Below are 27445 nucleotides of genomic sequence, written 5' to 3' on the forward strand. Positions count from 1 at the left end.
CTTCCAGGGTTTTGGGTAAGATGGAGGCTGAGCGTGGAGCATGAAGCCATACAAGAGCTTCTTGTTGTCCTTATAAATACTGCCCAGAGATACACCTGCCTGCATGGTAACAGCAGTCCCTATGCAAGTCAAGCAGCTCTGCACTTTGAAATCCATTTTTGGCTGGGATGTATTTCCTGACCATTTCCTTCCAACTGCTTGCTGACCACAATGCACATATACACCAACACACCTTTCCTCACTTATTCATCCGCACAACGCTCTGCTTCTCAGAGCAAACTAAGCCTCTTTGCACCACTCTGTTTACAAAAGGAAATCAAGTGAGCATAAATCACAATAATTTCTTCCTTAGCTCTGCATTAATACAGCCACTGCCACAGTGGGTTACAGGGAATGTAGTGTAATGAGCTCTGGGGGCTGCAGGTGCACAGAGACAAGTGGTTGCCTATGCATGTTGACATAGAGAAGGTGTAAATCTGATAAAGAGGGATCTAACTTTTAGGATAGACAGAATAAACAGAGTTTTTCTTCTCCTCCTGTTCAGGCGCGTATGTTCGATCTCATGTTTTATGGTGAATTTCTATGAGCACTTACGGACTTCTCAACTGTGGGACCATGTTTTGAGCCAAGAGCAAGATAAAAGGTTTCACCAATGGTTTCAGCATTGTTCCATGGAGGACACTCTAAATGTGAGCTTCTGTTAATACACTGCACCTTGCTTTTGCTATAACACCAAAATGCTTATGCTGACCTTCTTTGTTCAGTAGAGGACACAGTCCTATGTATGTATGTAAGCTCCAACAGCTCAATGAAGCTCTAAATTCTGGTTCTTCAGAGAATTCATGGGAATTCAGTGCCTAAATGCCAATGAAACAGAAATCAGCTTGTCATGATCTTGGGGGGGGGGGAGAGGAGAGGAGAGGAGAGGAAGGAGAGGAGAGCGAGAGGAAGAGGAGAGAGAGGAGAGGAGAGGAGAGTAGAGGAGAGGAGAGGAGAGAGAGGAGAGGAGATGAGAGGAGAGGAGAGGAGAGGAGAGGAGAGGAGGAGAAAAGAGGAGGAGAGGAGAGAGAGGAGAGGAGAGGAGAGGAGAGGAGAGGAGAGGAGAGGAGAGGAGAGGAAAAGGACTTCTTGGAGTGATATATGGATGCATCGTGCTTCCCTCCCCACAAAGTGACAGTAGGATTCTAGGCTTCTCAGTCACACATCACTAATAGGATTATTAGTCCTCAGAACCTGCGGGGTTTGGGGATTTCAGTGAAACTCCTGCATTTTAGGGAGGAGCAGCTTTGCGAAACTGGAATTTACGCCCCATTTCGAGACTCTTGAAAAGATGCTGCAACTTTCCTGTATGCTTTTCATCAGTATGGAACAAGGCAAATAAATACAGAGAGGGAAAGTGGAGACTGAGACTTAGGAGTGATTGAAGGGTGTGAACAAAGCCAGCTCCCCGCTCTCTATAGCCCTAAACATTTTTATAAAGTACTTGAGATAAGGATTTATTGCCAAGCACTCTGTCAGGCTGTACTTTGCCAGGTTTCACGTCGCTGAATAATGCAGTTTAGCTGCTACAAGCCAACGACTTTACATTTACGTCATCAAAGCACTCAAACCAAAGCAGTGTGTAGGAATTACTGCTTGTAAAAAAGAATAATAATTCAATGGAAGACCTTATGAAAAGGAAGGGACGCTTTTGTTTTACTTCACTTTCCTAAGTTGTCTTTATTCACGTTCTCTCCTACCTTGCAAACTCTAAACCCCCAACGTGGATGTACCTGGGCAGTCGAGCAGGATAACTCGTGACATGGAACAAGGGATGCCAGTCACCGTGTGTCCCCGTGACACCTGCTGGTTCCTCTTGAATGGTGGCAGTGAATCGGGTTTTGAATAAGTCTTTTCATAGCCTTTCAAAGTCAGCAGCTATTATGGCATGATATTGTTTATTTCATTCTCGAAACGCCTTAGGCAATTGCCTTTTGTTTCCTCGCTATGGGTATCTTGCAGCCAGAGATTGTTTTCATGTTGGGAGCAGTATGATAGGTACATGTAATTCTCTGGTCATCCTGTTGTAGTGAAGATTTTCAGCTGAAAATTCATCTTTTGATGGAGAAAACATCATTCTCAGTGTTTATTATGCTTAAGTGTACCCTTAGTGCTCAAAAGATGTCATTCTTTTACCCCTGTGTATGATGTTTTCTGATGCTTTCACAGAAGCACATTTCCTTTCACACCTCACTCTTCCCTATTTCATTAGCTCTACGCTGAACTCGACAAGTGCCACCTTTAGCAATACTGCAAATAATAGAAAGCACCAGGAAACGCTCTGTGACTCCTGAAAATAGAACAGACAGGAGAGAGGAAGGATGTGGGAGGTGAAGGAAGATGTGAGAGAGAATCTCAGAGCTTTTCCTGAGGCTTTGGGTCATTATCTTTAAGCAAAATCCTCCAAAACAAAAGATGAGAGCGCCTACTCAGATCTACAGCAATCCATTTCCCCTGGGATGAGTCAGTCAGGAGATAATATTTGTGCCCTCGGGTTTAGAGACAAGTGAATCAGTTCTGTTCAGGAGACTCAAGCACCTGGAGCCCTCCCAGTTCTGTTTGGCACCAGCTGCATCTTGGAAACTGGGCACAGCTGATGTTAGATAAGTTTCTTCTAAACTTCCCGGTGTGCTCCTGAGTTTCACATTACTGACGAATATTTAAAGCATTCTTAAGAGGTCACTTCTCATTAAGATATTTCAAGCAGGGAGAGATGGATCCGTTCACTAAGGGCATAATTTTGTTATGTGAGAGCAGAACTGAAATAGATTTGTGGGGATTGAATTTTGCCTTAAAGCATCTGAAGTACATCAATGAGTTTTGATACAAACTATAATTAAACATAACAGGAGTCTTTCCTCATTGGAGCCATTACTGTTATTTCAGAGAATAATCCCTCTGTGCCATTGGCTCTGTGATAACACAAGACTCCTGCAGGTATCTCTTAGGTCTTATTTGGGGCATTATCATTGAATATCCCAAATTGAAAGGGACACATGAGGATCATTGAGTCCAATTCCTGTTGGGGACAGGTTGGGAAGGCTTGGATCTTCTGCTCTTGGAGGTGGCTTGAAAACCTCTTTTTGTATGGCTACAACTACATAGTGTAGGTATGAGAGCTGGATTCACGTTGCCTTGCATTCTATATAACTGCTTTTCATAGTGCACATATGATATCAATGAGCTGTGTCGCTTTAACAAGGGCAGACTTAACATAGGCTCTCACTTACACTTTAGATCCCATTTCTCATCACACCAGAAAGGTTTGGGAAGCCCCAAAGCCATCACAGAGGCCAGGTAAATCCGTGTCATTTGGTTGAATTCATCCTGGGGTATCTTCCCCTTGCTCAGGCAAAGAATATAAGTATACACTGTCAGCATTGGGGCCAGTGCTTCTCTGCTGTGTGTTGCTGCCATCCAGAGCTCATTGCAGAAAGGTGCATTTGGAGAAGACACTCCGCCAGCTCCAGTCATGCAAGGTAAAAAAGCAATAAATAATAAATGCCAATAAATAAAGAATGATGTTCCAGAACAGCTTCAGTTTCCAGTCAGAACAGGAAGCTGCGTCTACCACATCTGGAGCAAGTCTGTTTTCATTTCGTATTCAGTCCTTTCTCTCTTCCCCCAGAGACTGATTTCAATGAGGAGAACACGATCAGCTCAAAAGAACCTGCAGTGCCCATAGACAGCATCTCTATAACCCTACTTAATTACTCCTAAATGGCTCTTGGTAGCTCTGTAGAGAATATAGGTGTATCTTTGGCTGCTGACTACTGTTGTGATGTTATGTATCGAAAGTGAAGAGAAGCACGGATGTATCTCTTGCATTACTGTATAAGGCCTTCTGACTTCTAGTTTCAAAGAGAGACGTGAGAGTTGCATCCCTGGGAAAATCACATTGTGGTCTTCAACTCAGTCACCATAAGCTGTCAGAACCATGGCCATTCATCAAGATACCCTTCTGCAGTGGAGAAGGAAGAGAAGGAAGCCATAGCAGGGTCATTAGTGGCATGTTATGCCCCAGGACACCTTTGCAAGTCCAGCATGTTTGGAAGGAGACACCTTCTCCTCCACTCTAGGTTTTCAGGAGACGTATTCATATTGCTTCTTTCTTATTCTTCCAGTGTTGCTTTTTAAATCTAGGGAGTGGAAATTGCACTCTTTGTAATTCCTATTCACCCAGAGCACTTAAATGTGTGTTCTGTTCTGCTGCTTCTCTCCACCCCATCCACATGAAAGAACTGGCTTCCATGGATCCTTGGCTGGCATCGGCTCTGTTGAAATCAATGCAGGTGACCCGAGGATCTTGCCTTGAGTGTTTACTTGGAGCATTACCTGATTGTACTTGCACAAAGAGGCACTTGTGACCCGTAGTGTTACTGAGGCTTGCTGGTTAATTTTAAAACTACTCATCTGGTGTAAGAGAAAGTTCAGCTGCTCTACTGGAGAGCGGGCGAGGCATGCATGGGGCATGGGGAGCACAAGAAAACAAATACCGAGAAAATGAGTCATGCAGCTCTTTACTTGAAAGCTCCACGCTCCCCTCTAGCAATATTCCAGCTCAAATCCAGACTATAAATCACTACCTGCGTGAACTCATGGATTACTCATTCATCATGTGTCCGGCCAAGCTGTGCCAGGCTGTGCTGTTTGAAGTGGTTAACCCCTCGCCGAAGTGGTGGGAGTCGTGGAAATTGCTTTTGTTTCTCTGCTTGGACATGAGGGAGATGCACAGAAAGCCTCAGCCCTGGGTTAATGTGGTGAAGGCAAAGCAGAGCCCTTAATGGGGTGTGACGGGCACTGCTGTGTTGGAGCTGTGCAGTGGTGTCTTTGGAGCACAGGTCAGTAATTCCTAACTCAGCTGATGTTCCCAGCGTGACGAGACGATCTGGTTTTACGCTTCATTTGCAATTGGAGAGTGATCAGTGCCGTCTCATTTCTCTTCCACTTAAATTGCAAGACACCGTGTGTCACAAGGAGCAGAGTCTGGGTGCCCAAAACCGCTACCAAGCAGTGTTTCTTAACATTCCCCATAGAGGCACGATCTGGGGAAGCTTGAGAACAGTTCCCCACTTCCCTCCTTCCCTGCAAAACACCTTAACCTTTATATATATATAAATCTTTGGCAGCTCCTTCTATCCCTCCAAGAGAAGGGCTGCTCAGGTGGGACTGAGCTGCATGGACAAGGATAGTTAATATTGTCCAAGATGTCATGGAAAACCTCCATGAAATACTGCTTCAATTCCCATTCCAGAAGGTTGTGGTTCTGTGGAGGGGCTGTTATTTCCCAGCCCCATATAATTATCCTACAACCTCAGGTGGCATTAGCAACCTGCATCACTATCCCCTAAACTCCCATTCTGAGTATGGAAACCACGAATCTGAAGCTGGGCACTGACAGTCTCCTGTAAGAAACCATTGACAGAGAAAAAAAGGGATGAGGTTTGGAGGAAGCTCTCCAAAGAAGCCCAGGGTAGAGCTATCTATATCACACTTCACATGCTATTAACCTGCACCCTCCTTATTTCTGTGCTTGCAAATAAAAGAAATCTAGCTGGCAACTGAAACAAGCAATAAATCCTGGGGGAAAATAAATAAATAAAAGGATACTTGTAAGGATTAAGCAATACAGAGACAGAATTAAGTTGTTTTTTCAGGGTTTGCATGATACATTTGCCTTGCAGTGACCTAGAATTTTTACTCTGTGGGAAACTTTCATAGAAAGGAACAGGACAGAAACTTTGATTTCTAGTTCTGTGGAGAGGAGCTCCCTTTCCCAGCTGCTGTTTTTCTAAGTAATTAGTAAGAACAGCTAAGGAACAGAGTCTGAGTTTACTGCGTTCGGTAGTTGGATCCTGGATGGGAAATAAGCCTGGAAGGTACTGAGCTGAACTCACACTGAGAGGTAATAGAGAGCTACACAGTAAAATTCAAAGCCAGTAGACAGCCTGCATTTACCCAGGCAGCGGAGCATCGAGCTGTCTCTTATATGCTTCAAACACTTGGCTCATTCCTGCAATGTTTCTTGTGTTTTAAAACTGCTGTGTGTCATTTTCATGCTTCTGTGACATTGCTGGTAGTGCTTAAGCTTAGAAAAATCTCTGTTGGCCAACGGAGCACAGGGCTCAGCCAGGGGCTGGAGCATGAGCTGGTATTGTTCTGTTGTTTCAATCAGAAGTTTGGAAAGATTAGCAATGTTGTGTCCACAGGAGGGAGCCAAATACATTTCTCACTGCGATATACCTTTGACTTTGGTGTCTTTATCAGCTGATCCTGTATGAAAGGGAGTGAGAACCAACGGGAACGTCTATACACAGCAATGGAGCCTAATGTGTCATTAGAAAGGGAACCCAAACCTATCCAGATGATCAGAAAACCAGAGAATAGCAATGAAGCTATGAATGGTCTGGAGCATCAGTCTGGAGGCTATGGGGAGACATTATGGCTTCATACAGCTCTCTGAATGGAGGTTGTGGGGTGGTGGGTGTCAGCTTCTGCTCTCAGGTAATAGAAATAGGGTGGGAGGTAATGGCCTTAAGTTGCACCAGGGGAGGTTCAGGTTGGGTATTAGGCCAAATTTCATCTCAGAAAGAGCAGTCAGGAACTGAGACAGGCTGCCCAGGGAGGTGGTGGAGTCACCATCCCTGGAGGTGCTCATGGAGATCTGGCACTAAAGGACATGGTTAGGGGCATGGTGGGTCTGGGCTGGGGTTGGGTTGGTGTTGGATTTATCTTAGAACTCTATCCAACCTTAACAATTCTATGACTCTGTGATTTAAAGGCTCCTCAGGGCACTGGTCACAGCCCCAAGCTGCCAGAGCTCAATGAGTGGTGTCCAACCCTCATTTGGGGTTTAGGTAGTCCTGCATGGAATTGAAATTAGACTCAGTGATCCCGGTGGGTCCTTTCCACCTCAGGATACTCTGTGATTCTCTATTTCCCCAACCTTTATCCCATCATGGATACTCAGAGATCCCATCATTCCATGTCCCATCATGGAACCCAGAGAGGGGTAGGCAATGTGTATCTTTAGTAGCAAAAGGTTTGGAAGACCCTCTTTGAGGAAGCTGGGCCCTTTGCAGAGTGGCTGCATAGGCAGCCAGTACCCATGCAGGGAAAGCAGCCTGAGATCTGCAGGCTTCTTCCTGTCTTGTTTTCTTTTTCCCCTCTAAACAAAGCTTTGGTATGCGGCCTGTTGCCGAATGAGGAAAACATAAAGAAAAGAAAGCTTTCAACTAACTAAAAATAAACAGTGCTTTTTATAAATATGCTGACAAATTTCACGGGATGGGATTTCTTCATCTTCAACTTCATCAGAGACGCCGGGGATAACTTTTCCATATTAAAAATAATTCATTATTAGTGTATTTTGGGTATTTGTTAGATTCCGTGGGTTTTTGAGCTGTTTGCTAACATCTGACATTGTTTTGGGATATGAGGTAGTTTGCACATTTGCTTTTGCTTTGAGACAGAATGACCTTTCTCAGCTCACTGAGGGCTGCAGCTTGGTTCCTTTTATCTGCATCCCAAAATGGTAACACCAACAGACAACACATCCTGCCAATCCACTGCTCTCATGCAAGAAATGACCTGTTGCTGCTTGTTTGACCTTAACAGAGGTAAAGACTGGGGACTGGAAGCTGGCAAACCTGCTTCTTCCCTTCCTAAGTCATTGGAAAACTATGAGGGATATCAACGCCATCTCTCCCTGGCACTACTGTATAATACTAGTAGGAGCTAATAAGCAATGCCAGTTTTCTGTGTGCCCCTTGTGTGGGGGATATTGGTTAGCAGTTAAATGCTATCTCCAAGCTCTGGCATATCAGCAGTATGGGAACACAGCGCGGCAGCCGGATTCTAGAGAGACAAAACAAATGGCATTTCATACAATTACTTGATCAATGATAAAGGAAAAAATGTAGAATATCCAAAGTACCCCTCCACTAAAAGGCACAAGAACAAACAATGGCGAAACGCACGGTATATAATTCATAACAGCTACAGGACTGAAAAGAAAATAGACATGTCATTTGCAATGTTTTTTCATATGTTAGAAGAATACATTCCTTTCCCCTGTGCTGTAGTTATGAATTTGTCAGAGTTCACGTTTTTCCTCTTATTATTTCTCATTGTTAAAGGTCATCAGGCTTTAAAAATATGGATAGCCCACGTCTTTGCTCTTATCCATCTAATGCACTGTATCCAAAGATTAAATCCCTGACAGAATAGTGTCAGATGGATCTTCCTCCTCTACCCCCAAGCTGGATGGAATTTGGTAACATCAGAACTGGGTTTTCATGAAACACACGTTATTATTCACAGTAATTGATTGTGAATCTTGCAAGGGACGGAAGCAATTGCTTAGCTTTTTCCTGCTGTGACATGGGCTGTCTTTGGCAAAACAGAGGAGACCAAAATAGCAACCCTAAGCTGTCAGGTAGAGCTGCCATGCAGAACCCTGTAGCTGCAGATGTAAAAGTTGATTAAAACACCACTGTCACTGATAGATGACTTCAGGAAAAATGCTATAAATGGGTCACAACTTTGCAGTGACGGCCAATGCTGAATCTTTCAACCACACTGACATGTAGTGCCTCTAATGTGACGAAGAAGGATTAACTCTAAGGCTACATCGTCCCCAGACATCAGTATCCTACAGACAGTCATAAACCAGGGCTACTTGTTGAGACCCTTTGGTGGTGGCTGTGCTTTGGAGCTGGTTCTCTACTGTTTCTTTTCCAGTCTGGCACCAGTATTGTTCCACTGTCTGATTCAACAGACCCAGTGGGGGATAATGGAATGATATTTCGGAAAATGCACGTCCATTGGGGCATCTCAACGAAGCTCAGACTTTCCAAAGTGCTCAAGTCCCATTGTACTGATTCTGTTTGCGGAATAAACCTTTGGATGATAAGTCTCTTGTGTCTTAAGTCCTCTGCATTGTATTGTGATGGAGAAAAAAAGTATTTGTAATGTGATTGGAATTCTTAGTTTTTTAGGTTGGTGCAAGCAGTTTATAATTGTTTCAGGTAGCATCTCCTGATCCAAAGCTCTTCTGTACTGTACAACAGATAACTTTCAACGTGAGCTCAGGTTCAACTGCATGAATGCAGCATCCATTCCTGTGTTCCTTGTAGGCGAACATTGCTCTGGTTTGAGCTGGTTGAAAAGGGGAATATTGTATTTTCAACCATGGTCTAAATACTCCCTCTGGGACCCTGGCATCTTACTGTGTTGGCTAAATGGAATCTTCCTAATGAAATCTGCTGTACTGTCCTTCACTTGTTATTAATCAGCTGTCTGACTCAGAGCTTATAACATTGAGTCTTTACTATGACAACAGATAAAAGTGACAGGCTTTAAAGGAAAGAGCTGAGTAAGAGGAGGAGGGATTTGTGAACCTTTTGGCCAAACTCTTCATTGAGTTGTCCAAACAACTGTTCAGTACCAGAAATTGTCGGGGGAATGGGACCTTCTGGCCCATGTGCACAGATAACTTTAGCTGAAGACTAATGCCAATGCAAGTGGCAAGGCCAAAATCACACCTTAAAATGTAAAGCAGTCGAATGCAGGTGCCATTGTAGATCTTTAGGTCCCGGAGTCTCCATCTTGTTATGATTTACATGCCCGTGGACTTGGAGAGTGAATCATATTCATACGAATGAGGTCATGTTTGTTATTTGAAGCAAACTAAAGTATGCTGTAATTCATTTGCTTTATTGTTCTAGTTTTTTGTTTGTTGGTGTGTTGTTGGTTTGTTGGTTTGGGTTGGTTTTATCTTTATTTTATTCTATTTTTCCAAGAAAAAGCCAACACTTGCTCTTCTGTGTATAGAAACGAGAACGTCCTGTCCCTTGTAGGAACAAATAGGACAAAGATTAATTTGTACTGTACTCTGTAGAACCATGGAGCCATGTTGTAGCCACAACCAGCTTGTGGATTAGGAAGGTATATTGAAGCCCAAAACAGCTATTTCACTGCATGTCTGAAAGTGTGCAATCTCCCATGTGCTACAGCAAGAAAATTTAGCCACCTTCTCACTTTGCTTTAGGGTTTACTGGGTACTCTCCCAGAGCAAGAGCTCCAAGACCTGCCTGGGCCTAGATATTGTGCAATGCACTAAAAGCCAAACTTTGAAGGCATTGCATGCTCTTGTATAGTTATTCTGTGCCTCCTGACCACTACACAGAGCAATTTGAAGCGGTCTACAATTACAGCTCTTTTATTCCCTCAACTCTAATCACATCCCTTGTGTGAAGCATGAAGTGGGTAGAAACCCTGCCTATGGCAGGGGGATAGGAACGAAATGATCTTTAATGTCCCTTCGAACCTCAGCCATTCCATGATTCTATGGCAAACTTTCTGCAGTCTTCAGCAGCTTACCTCCAGAGTGGTCACAGCTGAAGAAGACATTAAAGCTGTAGTTTCCCAAGGGAAGTTATTGGCTGAATTTTAGAATTAGCATCCAGCATTGCTGCTGGAGATGTGTGCTTTCCTGTAGAATGCATTCAGAAATAGGGTTATCTGTTTTGGTGTTGAAAGGGGTAGGGAGCTGCAATGATAGGGGTGAGGCAGAGAGAAGCTTCTGGCCCCCATCATGGGATGGTAGAACTGGGAAGCTTTGTCTCAGGGGTCCTCAGGCTTCTCCCCTCTCTTTGTGTCTATCCTGGGACCTTGTTCTGTTTTAAATACAGATTTTGCTGCAGAGTTGGTATAGCTAGTGTGACATTCACACAGCAAGGCTTCTGTCTCTCAAGATTAGCTATGGTTCGGGCTAGAAATGCATCAAAAATTATGTCTCATACATTATGCGCTCTGGCAGCTCATAATCTACACTTGCTAATAGAGGGACCTCGTAACTTTGAGGAATAAATATACTTTGCCTAAGGGTCGTTACCACCCAACCCAGTGTTTTTAGGCTGACAAGGACAAAACTTTCCCATTCCCAGCGGACATTAAAGATGACTTAGCAAAGTCACTCAGAAAAATTAGTGGCAGCAACTAGTTACATTTCTTTCCCTTGAAATGTTTTCTTAAAGCTGTTGGGAGCTTTTCTTTTGCTTCAGAACTTGGGGTTGGGATAGGGAGAAAACTGGGAAGTAAATGAGAAAGAAAAGGGTCATTCTGTCGTATTCCCCCATATAATTATTGTCATTTTCTGTGGGGTTTAGTTAGAACAACAAGCTTTTATGCTGGGCTCCATAATGTGAGATATAACGGTGATCCAAAGCATAAAATAAGAGGGGATTAATTAAATGGAGAATAAAAAGGAAAATAAATGAAGAACTTTTGTGGTTAAGTGCTAGGAGCTTTGGAAAATAATGCTCAAATTAGAAGCATGTGCTCTAGAAAATTACAACATAGGTATTGCAAAAAATGCATTCCTCCCAGAGGATGGGGATGAATTAGGATTCGCAATTATGAAATGAGCTGGGGAAGGGATCGAGCCTCCCACATCAGGAAAACGTTTAGATGTAAATCAAATGAAGTTTGCTTAGGTAATTTTAAGGCACAAAACATGAAAGAAAAACGGCAGTGGAAGTGCTGTGGGCAGTGTGGTATCCACTTACATTCAATGTGAAAGAACAGAGACGGGGCCTTGACGTGAGGACTCAAGAGGGCCATTCCTTGGCTAACCAGATCTGTACAGCTTCGAGGCTGAGATATTTCTGTTACCTGAGAAGATGTTGTGCTAAAGATAAGAACAACAGGAGCAGGTGCTTTTCTGCTACCAGCACAAAAGGGGCTGAAACTATTGTGGCCATTTCTTTGTGTTTTCACGGTTATTCCTTTGGCCTCATGCGTTCGGCAAACTCCCTACATGTGGATTAACAAGGCAAGAGAGTTTATGGCTCATGGATCCACGTCCCGTGTCTGGGCAAGGGGCCCTCTTTCTACATGTGGAAGAAATGGCCAAAGCCATTATGTCCAGATCCGGGACATTCTTCACTAAAATGTGCAGTGAGCCGCAGTGATTTCCCAGCTGGAGAAATAAAGGAAAAGAAGCGAATTCAGAACTGGAGACTGGAAATGAAAATCATTAATTAGAAACTTCTGCATGCAGCTATTTCATCCCTATCCCTATATGCAGAGCTCAGAAGGATGTGAAAGTTTATATCTGTGCCTCTGTCCAGCATTTCTCTAGTTGTTTCAAGATAGATATTCCGGATATTCTTGCTGTGCTGTAATAACCATATTCCTGAGATATTTTGTTTCACTGAGCGGTATGATTTCGTGCTCTGAAGCATTCAGGAGCTCACCCATCATACTGCAATATATAACACTGAAGTGGAATGTTCCTGCAGTGGGCCTTCCAACTGGCTCATCTAGGACAGATACAACAACACGAAGGTGGGCCACTTCCCAGCCTGACAGAGCCAACTGAGCTCAAGTGAACAAGGAGCAGAAGGCTGAAAGCTTTGTGGATAGGTTTACTGGATGAATATACCTTGAAATATATACAGCCCGTGTAAATCAGCATTGCCCCAGTGAAGCCAGCAAAACCAGGTCTGTGCCAGACTATATTTTCATCTAAACTAAGTGTAAAATGCAGCTGATAGAGTTTTGTTGAGGAAATGATGGAGAGAAAAATGGCAATCCTATAAAGACAGTAAGTCATAAGGGGAGAAAAAATTAAACCAAAGCAACAGAGAAAAAAGGCATAAACCAAAACAAAGAGTAAAAAGAGTGGGAAATGCTTAGAGCATGACTGATGCTTCAAAGCGTTATGGCTGTCCGCAATTGCAACAGCAAAAGCAGAGCGTTACCACGCTGCTCGGTGAAGCTGATGCCATGAAAACGCAAAGTGCTCTGATGCTGAGCAACTGCCCAGCAAACAGGTGAGGCTGACTTTGAATTGCACGTTGTTAATGTAAACCAAAATTAGGAGCAATGACCAGGAGTGCTGTTGTTCACATAATTTGCACATTCAGAGCTTTTCTTGCATTACGCACGGAGTCGATGGTTGGATGTGGTCACACAGAGTGGTTGATGGTTGGCATTCAGGTGTAGGTGTTGCACTCAAAAGAAAGGCTCCTTCCAACTCAAACAATCACATTCTTCTATGATTCTACAAAATTACTGCGGTTCCAGGTCTGTGATGGCTGTTGCCAACACTGACATCATTATTCACCCCACCAATACAAGTCCTGTGCTGCCTATAGGTCTTTCTTTCTTTCCCCGTGGAACTACTTGAAGTCAGATAAAAATGACTTTCATGCAAGTTGTTTATGCATCATTCCCTGTTTAGTCAGTGAAACATGTTTTTAATTACTTCTCCCTTGGAAAAAAAGGAAAAAAAAAAAAAAAAAAAAGAGGAGACATTTTAAATTAAGGGAAAATAAGTTTGTTTGTTTTTGTTTTGTTTGTGAAATTTGGGGTGGTGATGGTGGTGAGTGGAGAATACAAAGATGAGAGGAAGGTTTCTTTTAAGGTTTAAGATGATATCAAGTGTTGCAAAGCATGCTTAGCTGAGAGCCATAGAGTAATGAAGGTAGGAAGTGACCTGGGCAAGTCTCTGTTCCCACACTGTGCACAGGACGAGATGCTACATCAGGTCAAGGATATGCCTGGCTATCTGAACCAGCTGTTGTCTGCACTCCAAGCTTCCCTTGTAATCAGAATTCACTCTTTATTATCAGCACAGAATGAATACAAGTGAAGTGTATTTGAGTCCTGCTACATTGGTGTAAATGAACACACAGGGCAGAAAGTAATGGGGGGATCTAGCCCATTAGCCCCAGAAATAATAAGATGGCTAATGAACACACAAGATCATCACAAAATAACAGAATAATTAAGGTTGGAAAAACCTCTAAAGTCACCAAGTCCAGTAATTAACCCATCACTACCACACCCATTGAGAACCATGGAATCATTAAGGTTGGAGAAGACCTCTAATATCATAAAGTCCAACTCCAACTCGTCACAATCGTGCTCACTCAGAATCTATGATAGATTCATCATAGAATTGTTAAGGTTGGAGAAGACCTCTAATATCATAAAGTCCAACTCCAACTCGTCACAATCGTGCTCACTCAGAATCTATGATAGATTCATCATAGAATTGTTAAGGTTGGAGAAGACCTCTAAAACATCTAGTCCAACTGTCAACCATCAGCACCATGCCCACAGAGCCCAAGTATCCCCAAGTGAGAAACATTATGTGAATGGATATATATCCTGGCCTGACAGTGCAGTAAGCATTGCTGTTTATAACCATCTCAGATATGGGTTTGCCATGGCCAACTTCTCTTGTTGTAGCAAAGTGAACTTACTCACTGCTGGGTTGGAACAGGCAGCAAAGACTTAGGGTATAGCAAGCAATCTGTGTGGAAAAGAGGGAGGAATTTTAACAAGATTAGAACTCTTGTAGTAGATTTAATGTCTAGACCAACAAAATGCTCTTTGCTTTAAATTCTACCCTGGTGATTCCTATCTGGGCTGCTGGAACATTACCCCCGTAATGGCTTTGTTATGGGAGAGTCAAATACATCACTTTTCTGACATTAGAACCCAGGAAACTAAAGATCTGTTACCTGTGTTTGTCTGGTTGCTGGGGTCATAGTCAACTCTGTGCTTTAATTTTCCACCAAGTTGTTATTTTTGTCTCTCGCCCCCTTTTTTTTCTTCTCATTTAGCAATGACATTTGCATTCCTTTTAGGAAAATACCAAGGTTAAACTAAAAATAATTCTGCCCATCAGTTTTAGATTAGGACTAGAGCAGGCACAGATTTACTATAAATGTGTATGTAATGATTGCTGCTTGCGCTGCCAGGAAATTGCTACAGTCAGACATTTGAAGAATTAGATTAATGTTTTTTAACAAAATCTGAAGTTGGTTTTGATCTCCACGTGGTAACTGCTGTTAATATCTATGTGAATCCACCTTCTTTCAGGAGAAATGGAGATAAGTAGATATTTCCTTTCCTGAAACAGAAGAGATTTGAAACTTGTGCCATATTCCCATCAAGCCCCCGAATCCCATGTAGCCTTGAATTCAAAGAGCCAATGCTCATAAAACTGCCTTCTGTGTGCAAAGATTTTATCTTTGGTCGTTAACTATAGTTAGTTAATGTGGTTGTATAAATGCACTCTTGCTTTTTGCTAGTGAAAGGGTAGATTTGGTATTTTGGAGGTTCATTTTGTGTTCTTCCCTCTTCCAAAATGCAGGGATTTAAAGGAAGGTGATGGGATGTGTTAGCCCACATCATCGTTAGAACCAGCCCTAATTTCAAAGTCAGATTCTCCTTTAAAGGCCCATTAGCCCATTTGGCTGAAGTCTGTGTAGAGTAATTGGTTTCTCTGTTGTCCTTTCAAAAGCTCTCAATCTCCTAACTGTGAGATTATTTTCAATCCCTATGGCTGACGTAAAAGCTGGACCTTCTGCTGCCATTCGAAAGGACTGAATGAGATCAGCAGTGAAGTCACAGCGTTGTCTTTTCCTTCTCAGTTGTGTTCTGATCAACTTAAGTAAACTCATTTTGCTGTAATGGCATGGAGGATCTGTGTGGGACATTGCTTCTCTATTGAGTTGTATGACCCAACCTTTAAATACCATATTATCAAGACAATCCACCAACTCAATGCATTAAATTAAACAATATTCCCTTGATACTGTGCATGTTCTTATCTCCAGAAAGACATGATATTAATTTTCTTTAGAGTAGCAGGTGACAAAACCAGCCCCTCAACAGATGTTGACTCTTTAGGTTTGAGTGGGTTAAAGCATCATTAATGCTTGCAGTGTTCTTGCCTCAGTGTCTTACATTTGAAGAGTTTCTCGTGGTCTGAGATTCAAGAGTTCTGCTCACTCCAAGTGATGACTAGAAGCTTTAATTTATGAGCAGCAATGGTGTATCATGCTCCATGGCTCTGGCTTCTTCCTTTCATCTGCCCTCCCGTAAGCATTCCTACTCCACTACATGGATGACTCAACTCCCTGCAGACTTGCTACCAAATAGCCACAATTTACTCTTTGGCACAGTCAGTGCTCCTTCTCCCACCTTTCTTTGCCCACTTATAAACTCACTGAGCAGCTGAGCTGTACTGGAAGCACGTCTGGGAACCTGCCTCCAGCTCGAGTGTCTGTAGCTGTCCCTACTCAGTAATTAGAGCCAGATCCACGATGCACCATAACTTGACCATCGCTGCCTGTATCTGGGTTAATAGCTGAGCAGTGATCCCTCTTTTCTCCACCTATACAAAGAGTGTATCTCCAGAGTACATTAATGAATGCAGCATTGTTTAATCCTTGCAAAAGACTCGACTCATCAGGTGTCTCCAAACCCTAAGTATGTAAAATTGCTGAGAGTGCATATGGGTAAGAGAGGAGACACCATTCTCATAAAGGCTTGGGCTCCACTCTGCAAAATTTATTGCAAACCGAACAGAAAGACAATAAAACTTGTTCAACATTCACATCTATTAGCATGGCTGTAAAGCTTCCATTTTATTTGCTTTAATAACAGCAGATAACTTCAGATAGAGGCATATAGTTGGATCAAAGTCTCTCTCACTGCCTTATTTTGTGTCTGCTGCAGTTTTAGCTTTCTTCACTGTAGGTGGTAGAATATTTTTACACATTCTTACAAAAGATCTGAGTATTTAAATTTTACGCAGTGTAATGGGGCCATGTGTAAATCTGTGAATCAATTTCTTAATAAATAGTGCTAAATTTATTCTTCTGCTACTTCTATTCTCCAGATTCGCCTGGCCTCCTTTGGAGACCAAGGGGTTCTCCTTCCTTCTCTAGTTGGTCTGTTGGCTTTATGTCCTCCATCTGGTTTGACTGATCAGTGACGTTTGTTTTGTGTAGTGAATTATGATGGCAGGAAGACCTAAACCACAGAACTGAATTGCAGCTTTCAGTGCTGTTCTTGAATGTACATGTTTCCTATTGAAGACGCCAACTCTTGAGGAGTCTTTTTGAGTACTTAACAGCACCCAGTTACCACTTTACTCCACATCCTTCAAACTAGGGCTGTTGTACAGACAAGGTCAAAGTCATTTCCGTGAAGGCTGGAGTTATTGTGAAGCCTGGCTAAGCCAGAGCTTTCTGAGGGAAGATAATAGGCTTCTCCAGGAAGGCTTTGTAGTGCAAGATGGTCTATTTTGAGACAGATTTTGCTCTGCTCCCCAAGAGTTGGATGATTCATTACAGCTACTGCTGCTCTACTCCATCACCTCAGATCAAATGAGGCTATTGAAGACATAGCTGAATGTATATAAAGCCTCATGACAGAGAAGAAGGCTGAGAACCTAGGAGAGGCCTAAATGCAATAAAAAGGGGTGGTACAACATTAACTAAAGCTATGGCCATAGGACATGAAGTCCTACCTAGAACCAGTTAAACAGACAATTTTGTTTCAAAAATTATTTCTATTTTTAAGTGCTTTGTATCCTGCCCTCTAGGAATCAGTTCTGTTTGCTATCAAAAGAAAGAAGACATACGGTACAGTTATATGCTGGATTCACAGAGGAGCTTTCATACTTTTTATTTTTGATGGATTATTTATCTGCAAACCTTGATTCACATGTTTTAATTCAGGGTAGCTTGCATGCATTCTCTGATTGCACTTGATTGCATTCTGTTATGGACGCTCCTGTGCTGTATCTCCTTGTATTACATCCATTCCCAGTCTTCATCATTGCTATAACAGCCCTGCTATTTTGAGCTACAAAAATACCATAATTCACGTTGTGTCTTTGTGAGCCTCTTGCAGGCTCAGTGCTTACCATGGGTATCTGTCATAGGGAACACTGAGGTGGCTCATGGAGTTAAAGGAATGATAGCAATTGACCAAAACTTTTGATGACTTAATCTTAGAAAACGAATAATTATCTGCACCCATCAGCTTTACTTCCAGCAATGCATTTATATGATCAGAAATAGCGTCCTGAAGGGATGCGTTCTTAACAAGATGGGCATCATTAGTGGGCTCATCTTCAGTTGTTAACCTCATACATAGAACTGCAATAAAAAGTATGGCTGAAATTTTTAGCAGCTGAAATGACCTCCTGGAATCTGTCCTAAGAGAAGCTGAAATATTCTCCCCTGTTGAACAGGGCTTGCAAAGAATTCCCCACTTCCGTTGGCTTTTGAGGAAGGGAAGTTGTAAATTTGACTTTGGAGTTGTTCAACTCTGGAACTTTTAAAACATTTACTTAAGATTTTAGAAGAAGGTATTGGTGTAGAGTTATGATGGCTTTTACATGTACCTGCATATGTGCGTTTCTTCCTTCTAAGTACAGAATAAGGAGCAGAGAAGATGCATCATAAAATTATTTTATGTTTTCAAAGCTTTTCCTGTAACAGGAGCACCAAATGGACCTTAAAAAAAGAGTCCCCCAGAAGGATCTGCCAAGGAAAAAGCTTTCCATTCATTCAGGATTCAACATATGTTTTTTCATTTATTGGCTCTAACAGCTGACTTTATCTGTGAGCTAATTACCTAGTGGCACTTAATTGAAACCTAAAAAGGGCCCAAGGGGCTAAAAATAATCACGAACCAAAGGCAAACACACCACTTGTTTGATATCAACACTGAGCAGCAGTGTGGTTCCTAACATATACTGTTGATAGCAACAAGGGGTTGAAATCTCACAAGGTGGGAAATCTCTCTCTGCTCTTCAGAGATCATCTGTCCTTGTTGCCTCTTTTTCCCCAACTTCTAAAGTAAATGCAGCTTTTTGATGGACTGGGAGGACCTTTGTTTTAACCAACAGAGCTCACCAAGGTTCCAATTAGTAACTCAGCTGAAAGGAAGAGCAAAATTAGGAGTACTGTATATCCAAGTGGTTCGTGGAATTGTAGAATCATGGAATGGATCGGGTTGGAAGTTTTGCTCATCGCTCTCATTTAATAACAGTAAGGATGGAGAGATGTCAGTCCTCCTAGGCAATGTTTGCTCTGACGAGGAGGATGTGATGAAATTGCTAGCTGGTTTGTAAGCTAAAGCAAGATCTGAATTACTGAGAAAGGATAGATGTGAATAGCTCTGAACAGTCCCTCTTGTCTGACTACACTTAGAGCTGTTTGCTGAGATCCCCCGTGACGACGTATATCTGGTTCCATGGGCACATGCAGCAATAGAGCCAAGGTGGAAATAGCTTTCCCGTTCTGCAAAGCTTTTAAAGATTTCAAACACTTTTGTCTTTCGCAACAGGATTAAACAAATATTTTGAAGTGTTTAATGGAAAAAAAAAAAAAAAAGAAAAAAAAAAAGCTGAGACGTTCCAAAATAAAAATAGCTCAGTTATTACATCACCTAGGATGTAGAAAACCCACATTGAAATCCCTTTTTTTGCCTGAAATATACAAAGAACTGGAACCTGTGCTGTTTGCATCAGAGGTAAGTATTCAAACTCCTCGTGTATATAACCAACCCATCAGTCATCCTGCAGTATTGAATTACTGATGTGTAGCAACAAGCTTATGTCCTTAGTGCTTCACTTCAGATAATAACCTTTGCAGTCACTGTGGATTGACTGCAACTGCAGATTTTCTACTAATAGTGAGAGTTATCCAGAACCAGGCTAAAGCACCCACCTCAAATTACTTTGTTTTCAAAACCTGGCCATGCTTCTTGGAAATCAACACACGTCATGCCCTGAGCATCCTGTAATGTATTGTGCTGAAGTCAGAGTGAGAATCCATTGCTGTAGAGAAAGCAATTCAGTGGGTTCTGCTATAGAAGAAGGAAAGAGTTGTGAGACATTGGAACAGGCTGCCCAGGGAGGTGGTGGAGTCAACTGCAGGTTTTCAGGAGGAAGGTCAATGTCTCATTGAGTAACATGGTGTAGAGCTTTTAACATGAGCATGAGCTGATAGTTGGACCAGGTGATCTTATTGGTCTTTCCAGCTTTACATTCTATGAAATTCTAACCTTGGCTGACACCTGGTGGATTAAGCTACCTTAGGGGGCAAAGAAGTTCTGTAAGCAAGAGTCAGATTTCCTGTCTAAATGGGCTACTGTCATCCATGTGTTTTGTGGTTTATTGTAGGGACAATGTGTGAGTACTTTGGTTATAAGCATGTGCAGTCCAATGGGAGCAAAATGTAAGAGTGAGGTTTTTAATCCTATAGAACTTGTTACTTCAAAATCACATTGGTTAAAAGACCAGGCAGTGACTGAAGCTTTAGATCCTTAAAACAAAGCTGTCAGATGATTTGCTTGTATTGATTTATCCAGTTGCCTGGATTGAGGATAAAAGGGACTTCCCTCCTTTATCAGTGCTTGATTTGAGTTTGCAAAAGGCAGCATTCTCTTTACAGATAGGACATCAAGGACAGAGGTCCAATTTGAGATATTTTCTTTTGCACAGCATTGCTAATTTTATATTTTGCTCTCAAAATACTATGCTTTTTAACTTGATCCACAAAGCAGCCTAATAAGCTGTGGGCATGCGATCCAAGCAGGCCTAAATACAAAAACCAGACACCTCAGCGGAAGGCTCCCAGGGTTTGAAATCTGCAGAACCCATTTATTCCTCTGGAACTTACATTTACACTATACCCATCTGCTTTTTGCCCACGAAGGGCATATAAGGACCCTCCATGTTAAGAGTTAGATGTGGTTTAAACAGTTTGGGATTTCTCTGTTGACCCTCTGCAAAGATAATAATTACACCAGTAAAGCATAGTCCAGTCTAGTGGCAGCTAACGAATGGACCTTGGCCCGTTTCCTTAACTGCCTTTGGTTTTAATTCTTCTTCAGTTTTTGAGTCTGAAACCTCAAGGTCCTCCTGACTTTTTCCCCATTGCCTAGCAATTAGGGAGCTGTATTAGCCAGTATTACTGGAAGGCAATGATTAAATACCCCAGCCCTCTTTGATGCAGAATACATCAATAAGAGAAGAAAAAGGGAAACGTCCTGTTGTCTGGGATGAACATCTTGCCATGTCTGTTGCTTGGAATAGCTCCTTTTTGAATCCCGACCTTGAATGCAGACAAATGGAAGCTTATTTCTGGCAGACTTTGAGTTCCTGTGTTCCCAAGCAGAACATCCCCTTCTGCGTCCTTAAACACCTCATTGCAGGTTTGAATTTAATGCACGTACAATTTCATCTTGACCATATCAAAATGACTCTTAGCTCCCTTTTGTGCTATGGACCCACAAATTATCTGGCTAAAGTATTGGAGATACAGTAAATTCCTCCAAGCTTCTTCTATGTTATTGCCTCTGGATACAACAGAATGAAATTGCTAGAGATCCCATACTCTGCAGAGTGTTAAAAAGTATAGAATCATAGAATGATAGAACTGTTAAGGTTGGATAAGACCTCTAAGATATCTATTCAAACTGTCTATCTACTGCCAGTATTGCTCACTAAACCATGTCCCTAAGCACAGGTAGTGTAATAGAGCACCAGGCATTTGTCTTCCAAAGCAGATCAGCTGGCTCTAGGTCATGTTGGCCTAAGTCCTTTGTTAATTGTTGTTTGTGGATCAGATTTTCATTGCCCATTTCTCTGCGGGCTGTAAGAATGGCTGGTATCTCAGGCCCAATTCTGTCTGCGTCTGACTCTCTCTATTCAACAATCCAGATGTTATTTTACCGTTGGCATTTTCTAAAAATCTAAAACAAATAAATACATGGTCCTGTGCCTTCAGCCCTTGTGGGATTAAATATTCCCAGAGTGTTCTTATGTGTTTTCTCTCTGTTAAACAACAGCGAGCAGCAAATTCACACAGCCACCACTGCAGCCTTGTATACACCAGTGCTTGGGAATTGCAGTCATAACACAGCCTGGAGCTGGCATCCTCCCTCCCATTGGGACCCTGCCCCAATGGGCGTCATGCAGCTGATGTAAGGGGACAGCGTGTCAGCCTGGGGCCCCAACCAGGCTGGATGTGCATCACACAAAGTAAACACGATCACTCCCTCCTCTGCATCATCCCCTTCCCACAACCAATAACCAATATTTACAAATAAGATGATTTGCAGCTCCATCAGAGGAACTTTAAAACAAGCGTTTCCCTGGCAGATTCATTTGAAATACCAAGTGGTTTTATAATGGGAAAAATTAACCAAGAGCTCTTACATTTCTTTTCTGTTGTTGTTTATAATCATGGTCGACAGAAACGTCATCTTGTAATACTTCACCCACTAATCTTGCCACACAATTATTCATACCAGAAGTGGGGCTGGGAGAAAAAGAGGCTTCTATGATTGTTATATTTTGTAACCTCTTCCTATTTGTAAAAGAAATACAGCCCAGAACCCAACTGTATGGGTTTACCTCAGCCCAACATCATAGAATCATAGATTATCCCAACCTGGAAGTGACCCGTAAGGTTCACTGTGTTCAATGTCACCTCATTGCCACTCAAAACTTAATGTTCTCAGGCTTGGTGTGTGCGTGTAGTTAAAATAGTCTGGGAGCTGCTCAAAATTAAGCTCCTAGGGAGTTAATGGTGCCTGGCAGCATTTTGTTGCCCTCTTCAACCATGTTGAGAAGGGACCAGACTGCTCTCCATCTTCATCCACTGGTGAACTGTTTTGCATCAGCTATAGCTGGAGATATGGATCTGCACCAAGTCGATCCTATACCTGATTGGGTTAGCTACAGGAGCAGGGCTGGAAAGTTTGAACAGTCCTTTAAAATGGTTGCTTACGAGCCACAGAAATGAACTGGGGAGATAAGGGTGACTGTTGTACTAAATACTGTGACCAGAGTGTGACCAGTTACCTACTTCTGCGAAGAGTAGAATGAATGGTTTGCTGTCGTGGCCTAATAGCATCCTCCAGAGGTGACCGTCAGGCTTGAAAACTGAATCTGATTCACCCATATGGTGCTCTGTTGACTGTGAATTCCAGTCCTTCCCAGATTCTCTGCACCATCCAGTTACCGAGACATAAGGGATGTTAATACACAATGCACTAGAAACCCAAAGGGTAGCAAGAAGCCTTACACCATGAACTTGGGATAGGGTGATGTTAAATTAAGTCCTCAGTTTTCTTTTTCCTTCCTTTTTATTTATTTATTTATTTTTTAATTCTGTCTCATCTGGGACTAATGAGCAGGGTACTAATTAGCGCCAGTGGAAGAAAAGAACTTAAATGCAAACATAACCACAAAGAATAGATTGCAATTTCCCAAACAAATTTAAGAAGAGCCAGCGAGTATAGACCAGTTGCTGGAAAGCTGAGCAAAGTTAATTGTGAATTGCTTTGAAGTCAGTGGATGCCGACAAACATGTATACGTAATTCTTTACCACCACATTCCTTAGGATTTTGCATTTGACAAAACAGCAAGCTCTTCAAAACATATTTTCCTCCGCTTTATTATTGTTTATAAATATCTTCTCAAGTTCCCAGGGAGAATAAAACCCCTATCACAACTAGATAAAAAGCACAGCGCTCAGGTTGGCAAGGAAGGTACAACACAGGAGAGGAACACAAGTCACAAAGCTAATTAGTTGCAGCTCCATTAATATAGTTCATTCTCACGAGTGTCTTTTTACTGAGGAATTCTTCTTGTGGCTGCATTCACAGGCACAACAGGATGGAGCTTCGAAGCTCGTTGGCCAACATTACCTATTGAAGTCTATCATTGACCTTGTAGCTCAAGGAGAAGAATTGTGCCTTCATATCTCCCTTCAAGGACAGTGGTGGGACTGTTCCCAGAGCCCAAAGCATTTGTGTTGTCTCTGAAAACAAAATAATCTCTGTTTTCTGTGCTGTGAGGGTCATTTCTTTGGGATTTGTTGCTTTACACATGCCAGCCTACACCTCTGCTGCTCTTGCAAGCATCCAGGCTCCCACACAAGTCACTAATTAGTGCTCCTTGCTCCAGGCAACTCTGTGGTTCTGCAGTTTTTTTGGACACCTGGCAATTATCAACAGCAGCATCCAGCTATCTGCAGTGGGTTTCAGTGTCTGGTGTATAAATCTACTCTGAAATTAAACCAGCCATCCACCCTAGAATAAGAAATGCCAGGGCATTATCTGTGTTGTGTGCAAAGGATGAAGTGTAATGTCTGCGGTGATACAGAACAGCCACAGTCTGCCATGCAGCGGCACCAGACAGACATGGCTGGAGCATTATTAGTGGACAACAAGAAGGCAGAAGAAGGTAATTAAGGGAATCTGGAACAAACTTTCCTGGTAGGAGCTGCTGATGTGGAAAAGAAAATCTGGTCTACTGATGGTTGTCTAAGATGTTAGAGCTATTGAGTTAAAAAGTACTAAAAGTACATATTTACCATGAGCTGATGGATGCTCTGTCTAATTACCCCAGCTAAAAAGCTTCATTGGAATAAATAGATAAGCTGTTGTACATACTGAGCTGTGCATGAAATGACTCACACCTTGATAATGGGGTATAGAAAGAAGGGACTGCCTTCAATAAATGATGTCTGTAGGTCACTGTTTTCCCATTCCTTCTTGATTTCAACTCATACTTTTCTTTGGCACAAATAAAGAAGAGCAGCAACTCATAGATTGGTAATTTGTTGTGTGGATGGCTGGATTAGATTATTATATTGGCCTTTTTCAACCTTAGTGAGTCTATGATTCTAACAGTGTGATTTAAAATGGTGAATTGGGGCACTTGGAGCAGCGCATTTCAAGCATTTTGAATGTCTTGCTTTGATTAATAGTAAGAGTTTTTGTTTCAGTGGAAATTAACATTTCTTAAGTAAATTGTTCAAGTTCTTTAAAACAAAAAAAAAGAAAATAAATACAAGTTCAGCCTGAAAAACTATAATAAGAAAATTCAAAAATTGTGGGTTTTTTTAGGCAAAGGAGTTAAATTAAGGCAAGATTTGAAACCAGAAGAGAAACATAATTGAAATGTTTTCCATTCTGCTCCCAAGCCAAATTTCCTAGGTTTTTAACCTGAAGTAGACATGGTAAGTGCACACTGTCCCAAGCAGTCTGTTATATGAATTCTGAGAAAGAAAAGGCTGCTGCCTCGCAAGCAGGTCACTCTTCTTTCAATGGGAAGAAGGAAGGAGCAGAAAAACCGTCACAATAGATGATTATTAAGTTTTTATATGCATTTACCTTGAAGTAAGTTGCCGCATGTGCTTAATGCTGCTCTCAGACACAGGGCACTGTTTTATTTTTATGTATAAATTAAAACCAGAGCTGCCACCAATGGTTGTGGTGCCGGTATCATAACCTGTTCTATGTAGACCTGTAGAGACCTGTGCTGCATTTATTACATCTCCTGTGTTTTTCCATCAGCGGAAACGGAATTCACTTTTCAACTCTTCTGCTTTTAATAGTAGCACCAACACATGTCTTACATCAGGGAAATACCCTGCTGTTTCCATTCCACAGCATTGTCTGCAAATAAAGATAGTTTTGGTCTTGTTTTGCGTTATGGATTTAAACAATTTCATGGGACTAAGTAGGAACTGTTTGTCATTTTTGCTTCTGCCAGGAATCACAGCCATTTATCTGAAAGCTCAGCCTGAAGAAGAGTGGAGGGATCCCACATCATGAACTGCACCACTGCTGCAATATATGTCATGTACTGCCTGGAAGGTAATGTTAAGTTATAACTTGGGCACACACCAAAAAATGGCTTTTGCAGTGTACTAAGTATGCAAGTTTCATGCGTCAACCATTCCTGTGCTGTAGTTTATGTGCTGTAAAACTATGGTGCTCTGGTTACTCTTTCTGTGGCTTTTACAACTCACACGTGTCACCAACACCCAGGGAAAGGTAAACCTCAATTGAACTTAACACCTCCCAAAGGAGTTCTAAGACCAAGAAAGAAAGGAACCTCAACAACCACACATTCACATGAACTTGTTCAGAACAATAAACATTTCATCCTTCTTTCCAAAGGTTTCCAAACTATATCCAGTGGATACTTTACTGAAAAAGCACAGCTCCATTTCAATGGATTCATTGATTACTTCTTTTCTACCTTTGTGTTCTTCATGACAAAGGACAGACAGGTAGATCTGGTGCTTTTGTGAACGAACTCCTAAGGAACTTCCCAAATCAGGAGGATGAGTTAATTCTCATTGTTTGTTTTTGGTTTTTTTTCCCAATGCCATTTCACGCATTGTATGACAAGTCACATCTGTTTGGTGACTAATACAAAGGGAATATCCCATGCGTGTAAGCGGCACAAGCCTGCCTCACACTCAACCTTTCTGAATTTTTTTCAAGGGCTGGTTATGCAATAAATAAATGGGGACAAACTCATCACGAGAAAGAACTTTTATTCAGCTTTGAAAGCAGCACTTTGGCTTGGAACAACGTCCAACATCAAAATAACGAGTGCGTGTTACTGCTGACAGTCCTGGAGACAAGAATTCTCCATCCATCCAGAGCCAACTCCTTAAGTCCTCTCTCCTTCATATTTTTGCTCTTACTTATGGAAAACCCTCAGTTCAGTGGGTGTGGAGGAAGGGAGTGGGATGGGTTTGTAAGAGTGGATGCCTTGAGATTTGGCTTTTTGCAAACAGGAACACTGAGCCCCAAAAACCAACAGTGAGGACCTTGGTGGTACCCCTTGTTATTTGTCCCATTGATGAACAAATAGGACAAGGGTAAATGTGTCCTTGGAGGCACCCAAGGCCAGGCTGGATAAGGCTCTGAGAAACCTGACTGAGCTGTAGATATCCCTATTCATTGCAGAGAGTTGGACTGGATCGTCTTAAAGGGTCCCTTCCAACTCTTCTTCCAACCATTCTGTGATTCTATGATGAATCTAAGGGATCCTACAGGGAAAGAGGAGGCTAGAGAAAAGTGGCCTTTAATGTCAACAGTATATGAGCACCAGTCAAACACCGGGCATCTTCCTTTTTCAATCCATACAGTGTTTCTATAGGACCTCCTGTAGACCACTGAGAAGTGAACGGCATTTGGTTGGTGCCATCTGGAGCTGTCAGTTCAACAACTTGGGGAAGAAAATGAATCAATAATTCTAGCCAGTAGCCTTAGCAGTCCTTGGAGCTTTGCAATACTTAGAAACAGTTGAGCAATAAAGAGGAAAATAAGAACGTATTGAAAAGGAGTATTTCATCAACGAGAGGCTGGGGAATAAATCAGAGAAAACCATCTACTGAAAGTAATGTATCTGCTAGGTTTGGCTGGCTTTGGGGTTGGTTTTCTTTTTTTTTTTCCCTATTCATAAATTGTTCATCAGCAAATCATGATCCACGGCTTCAAATGGTGTATGACTGCATCATGCCATTAAAGTTTATGAAGCAGTGTCACCACTGGAGCTCTGTTACTTCCACTAGCTGAAATGTTGGCCTTGTGTATGTTTTTATGACCTTTTTTATTATTCTTAATTGTTTGATGATGACAGTATATTTCTTCTTTTATGTAAGTCGCCCAGTACATCTTTTGTTCTCTTTTGAGAGGAACTGAAATTCAGAACAGCAGTAATCACTGGCATAGCAAATCTCTTGGGACAAGGGAGGGAGAGAACAG

At 42.0% G+C, this 27445-nt stretch overlaps 1 long non-coding RNA gene across 1 annotated transcript in view; it reads left to right on the forward strand.

The window, feature by feature from the left end:
• Nucleotides 1-27445, forward strand: part of LOC107323687 — a 122394-nt gene that overhangs the window by 53620 nt on the left and 41329 nt on the right. The window contains exon 2 of the long non-coding RNA XR_001559315.2: nucleotides 25434-25537. This is a non-coding gene — a long non-coding RNA (uncharacterized LOC107323687). The remainder of the gene's footprint in view (nucleotides 1-25433; nucleotides 25538-27445) is intronic.

The sequence above is a fragment of the Coturnix japonica genome, chromosome 22 (assembly GCF_001577835.2).
Source record: "Coturnix japonica isolate 7356 chromosome 22, Coturnix japonica 2.1, whole genome shotgun sequence".
In the NCBI taxonomy this organism is placed as follows: domain Eukaryota; kingdom Metazoa; phylum Chordata; class Aves; order Galliformes; family Phasianidae; genus Coturnix; species Coturnix japonica.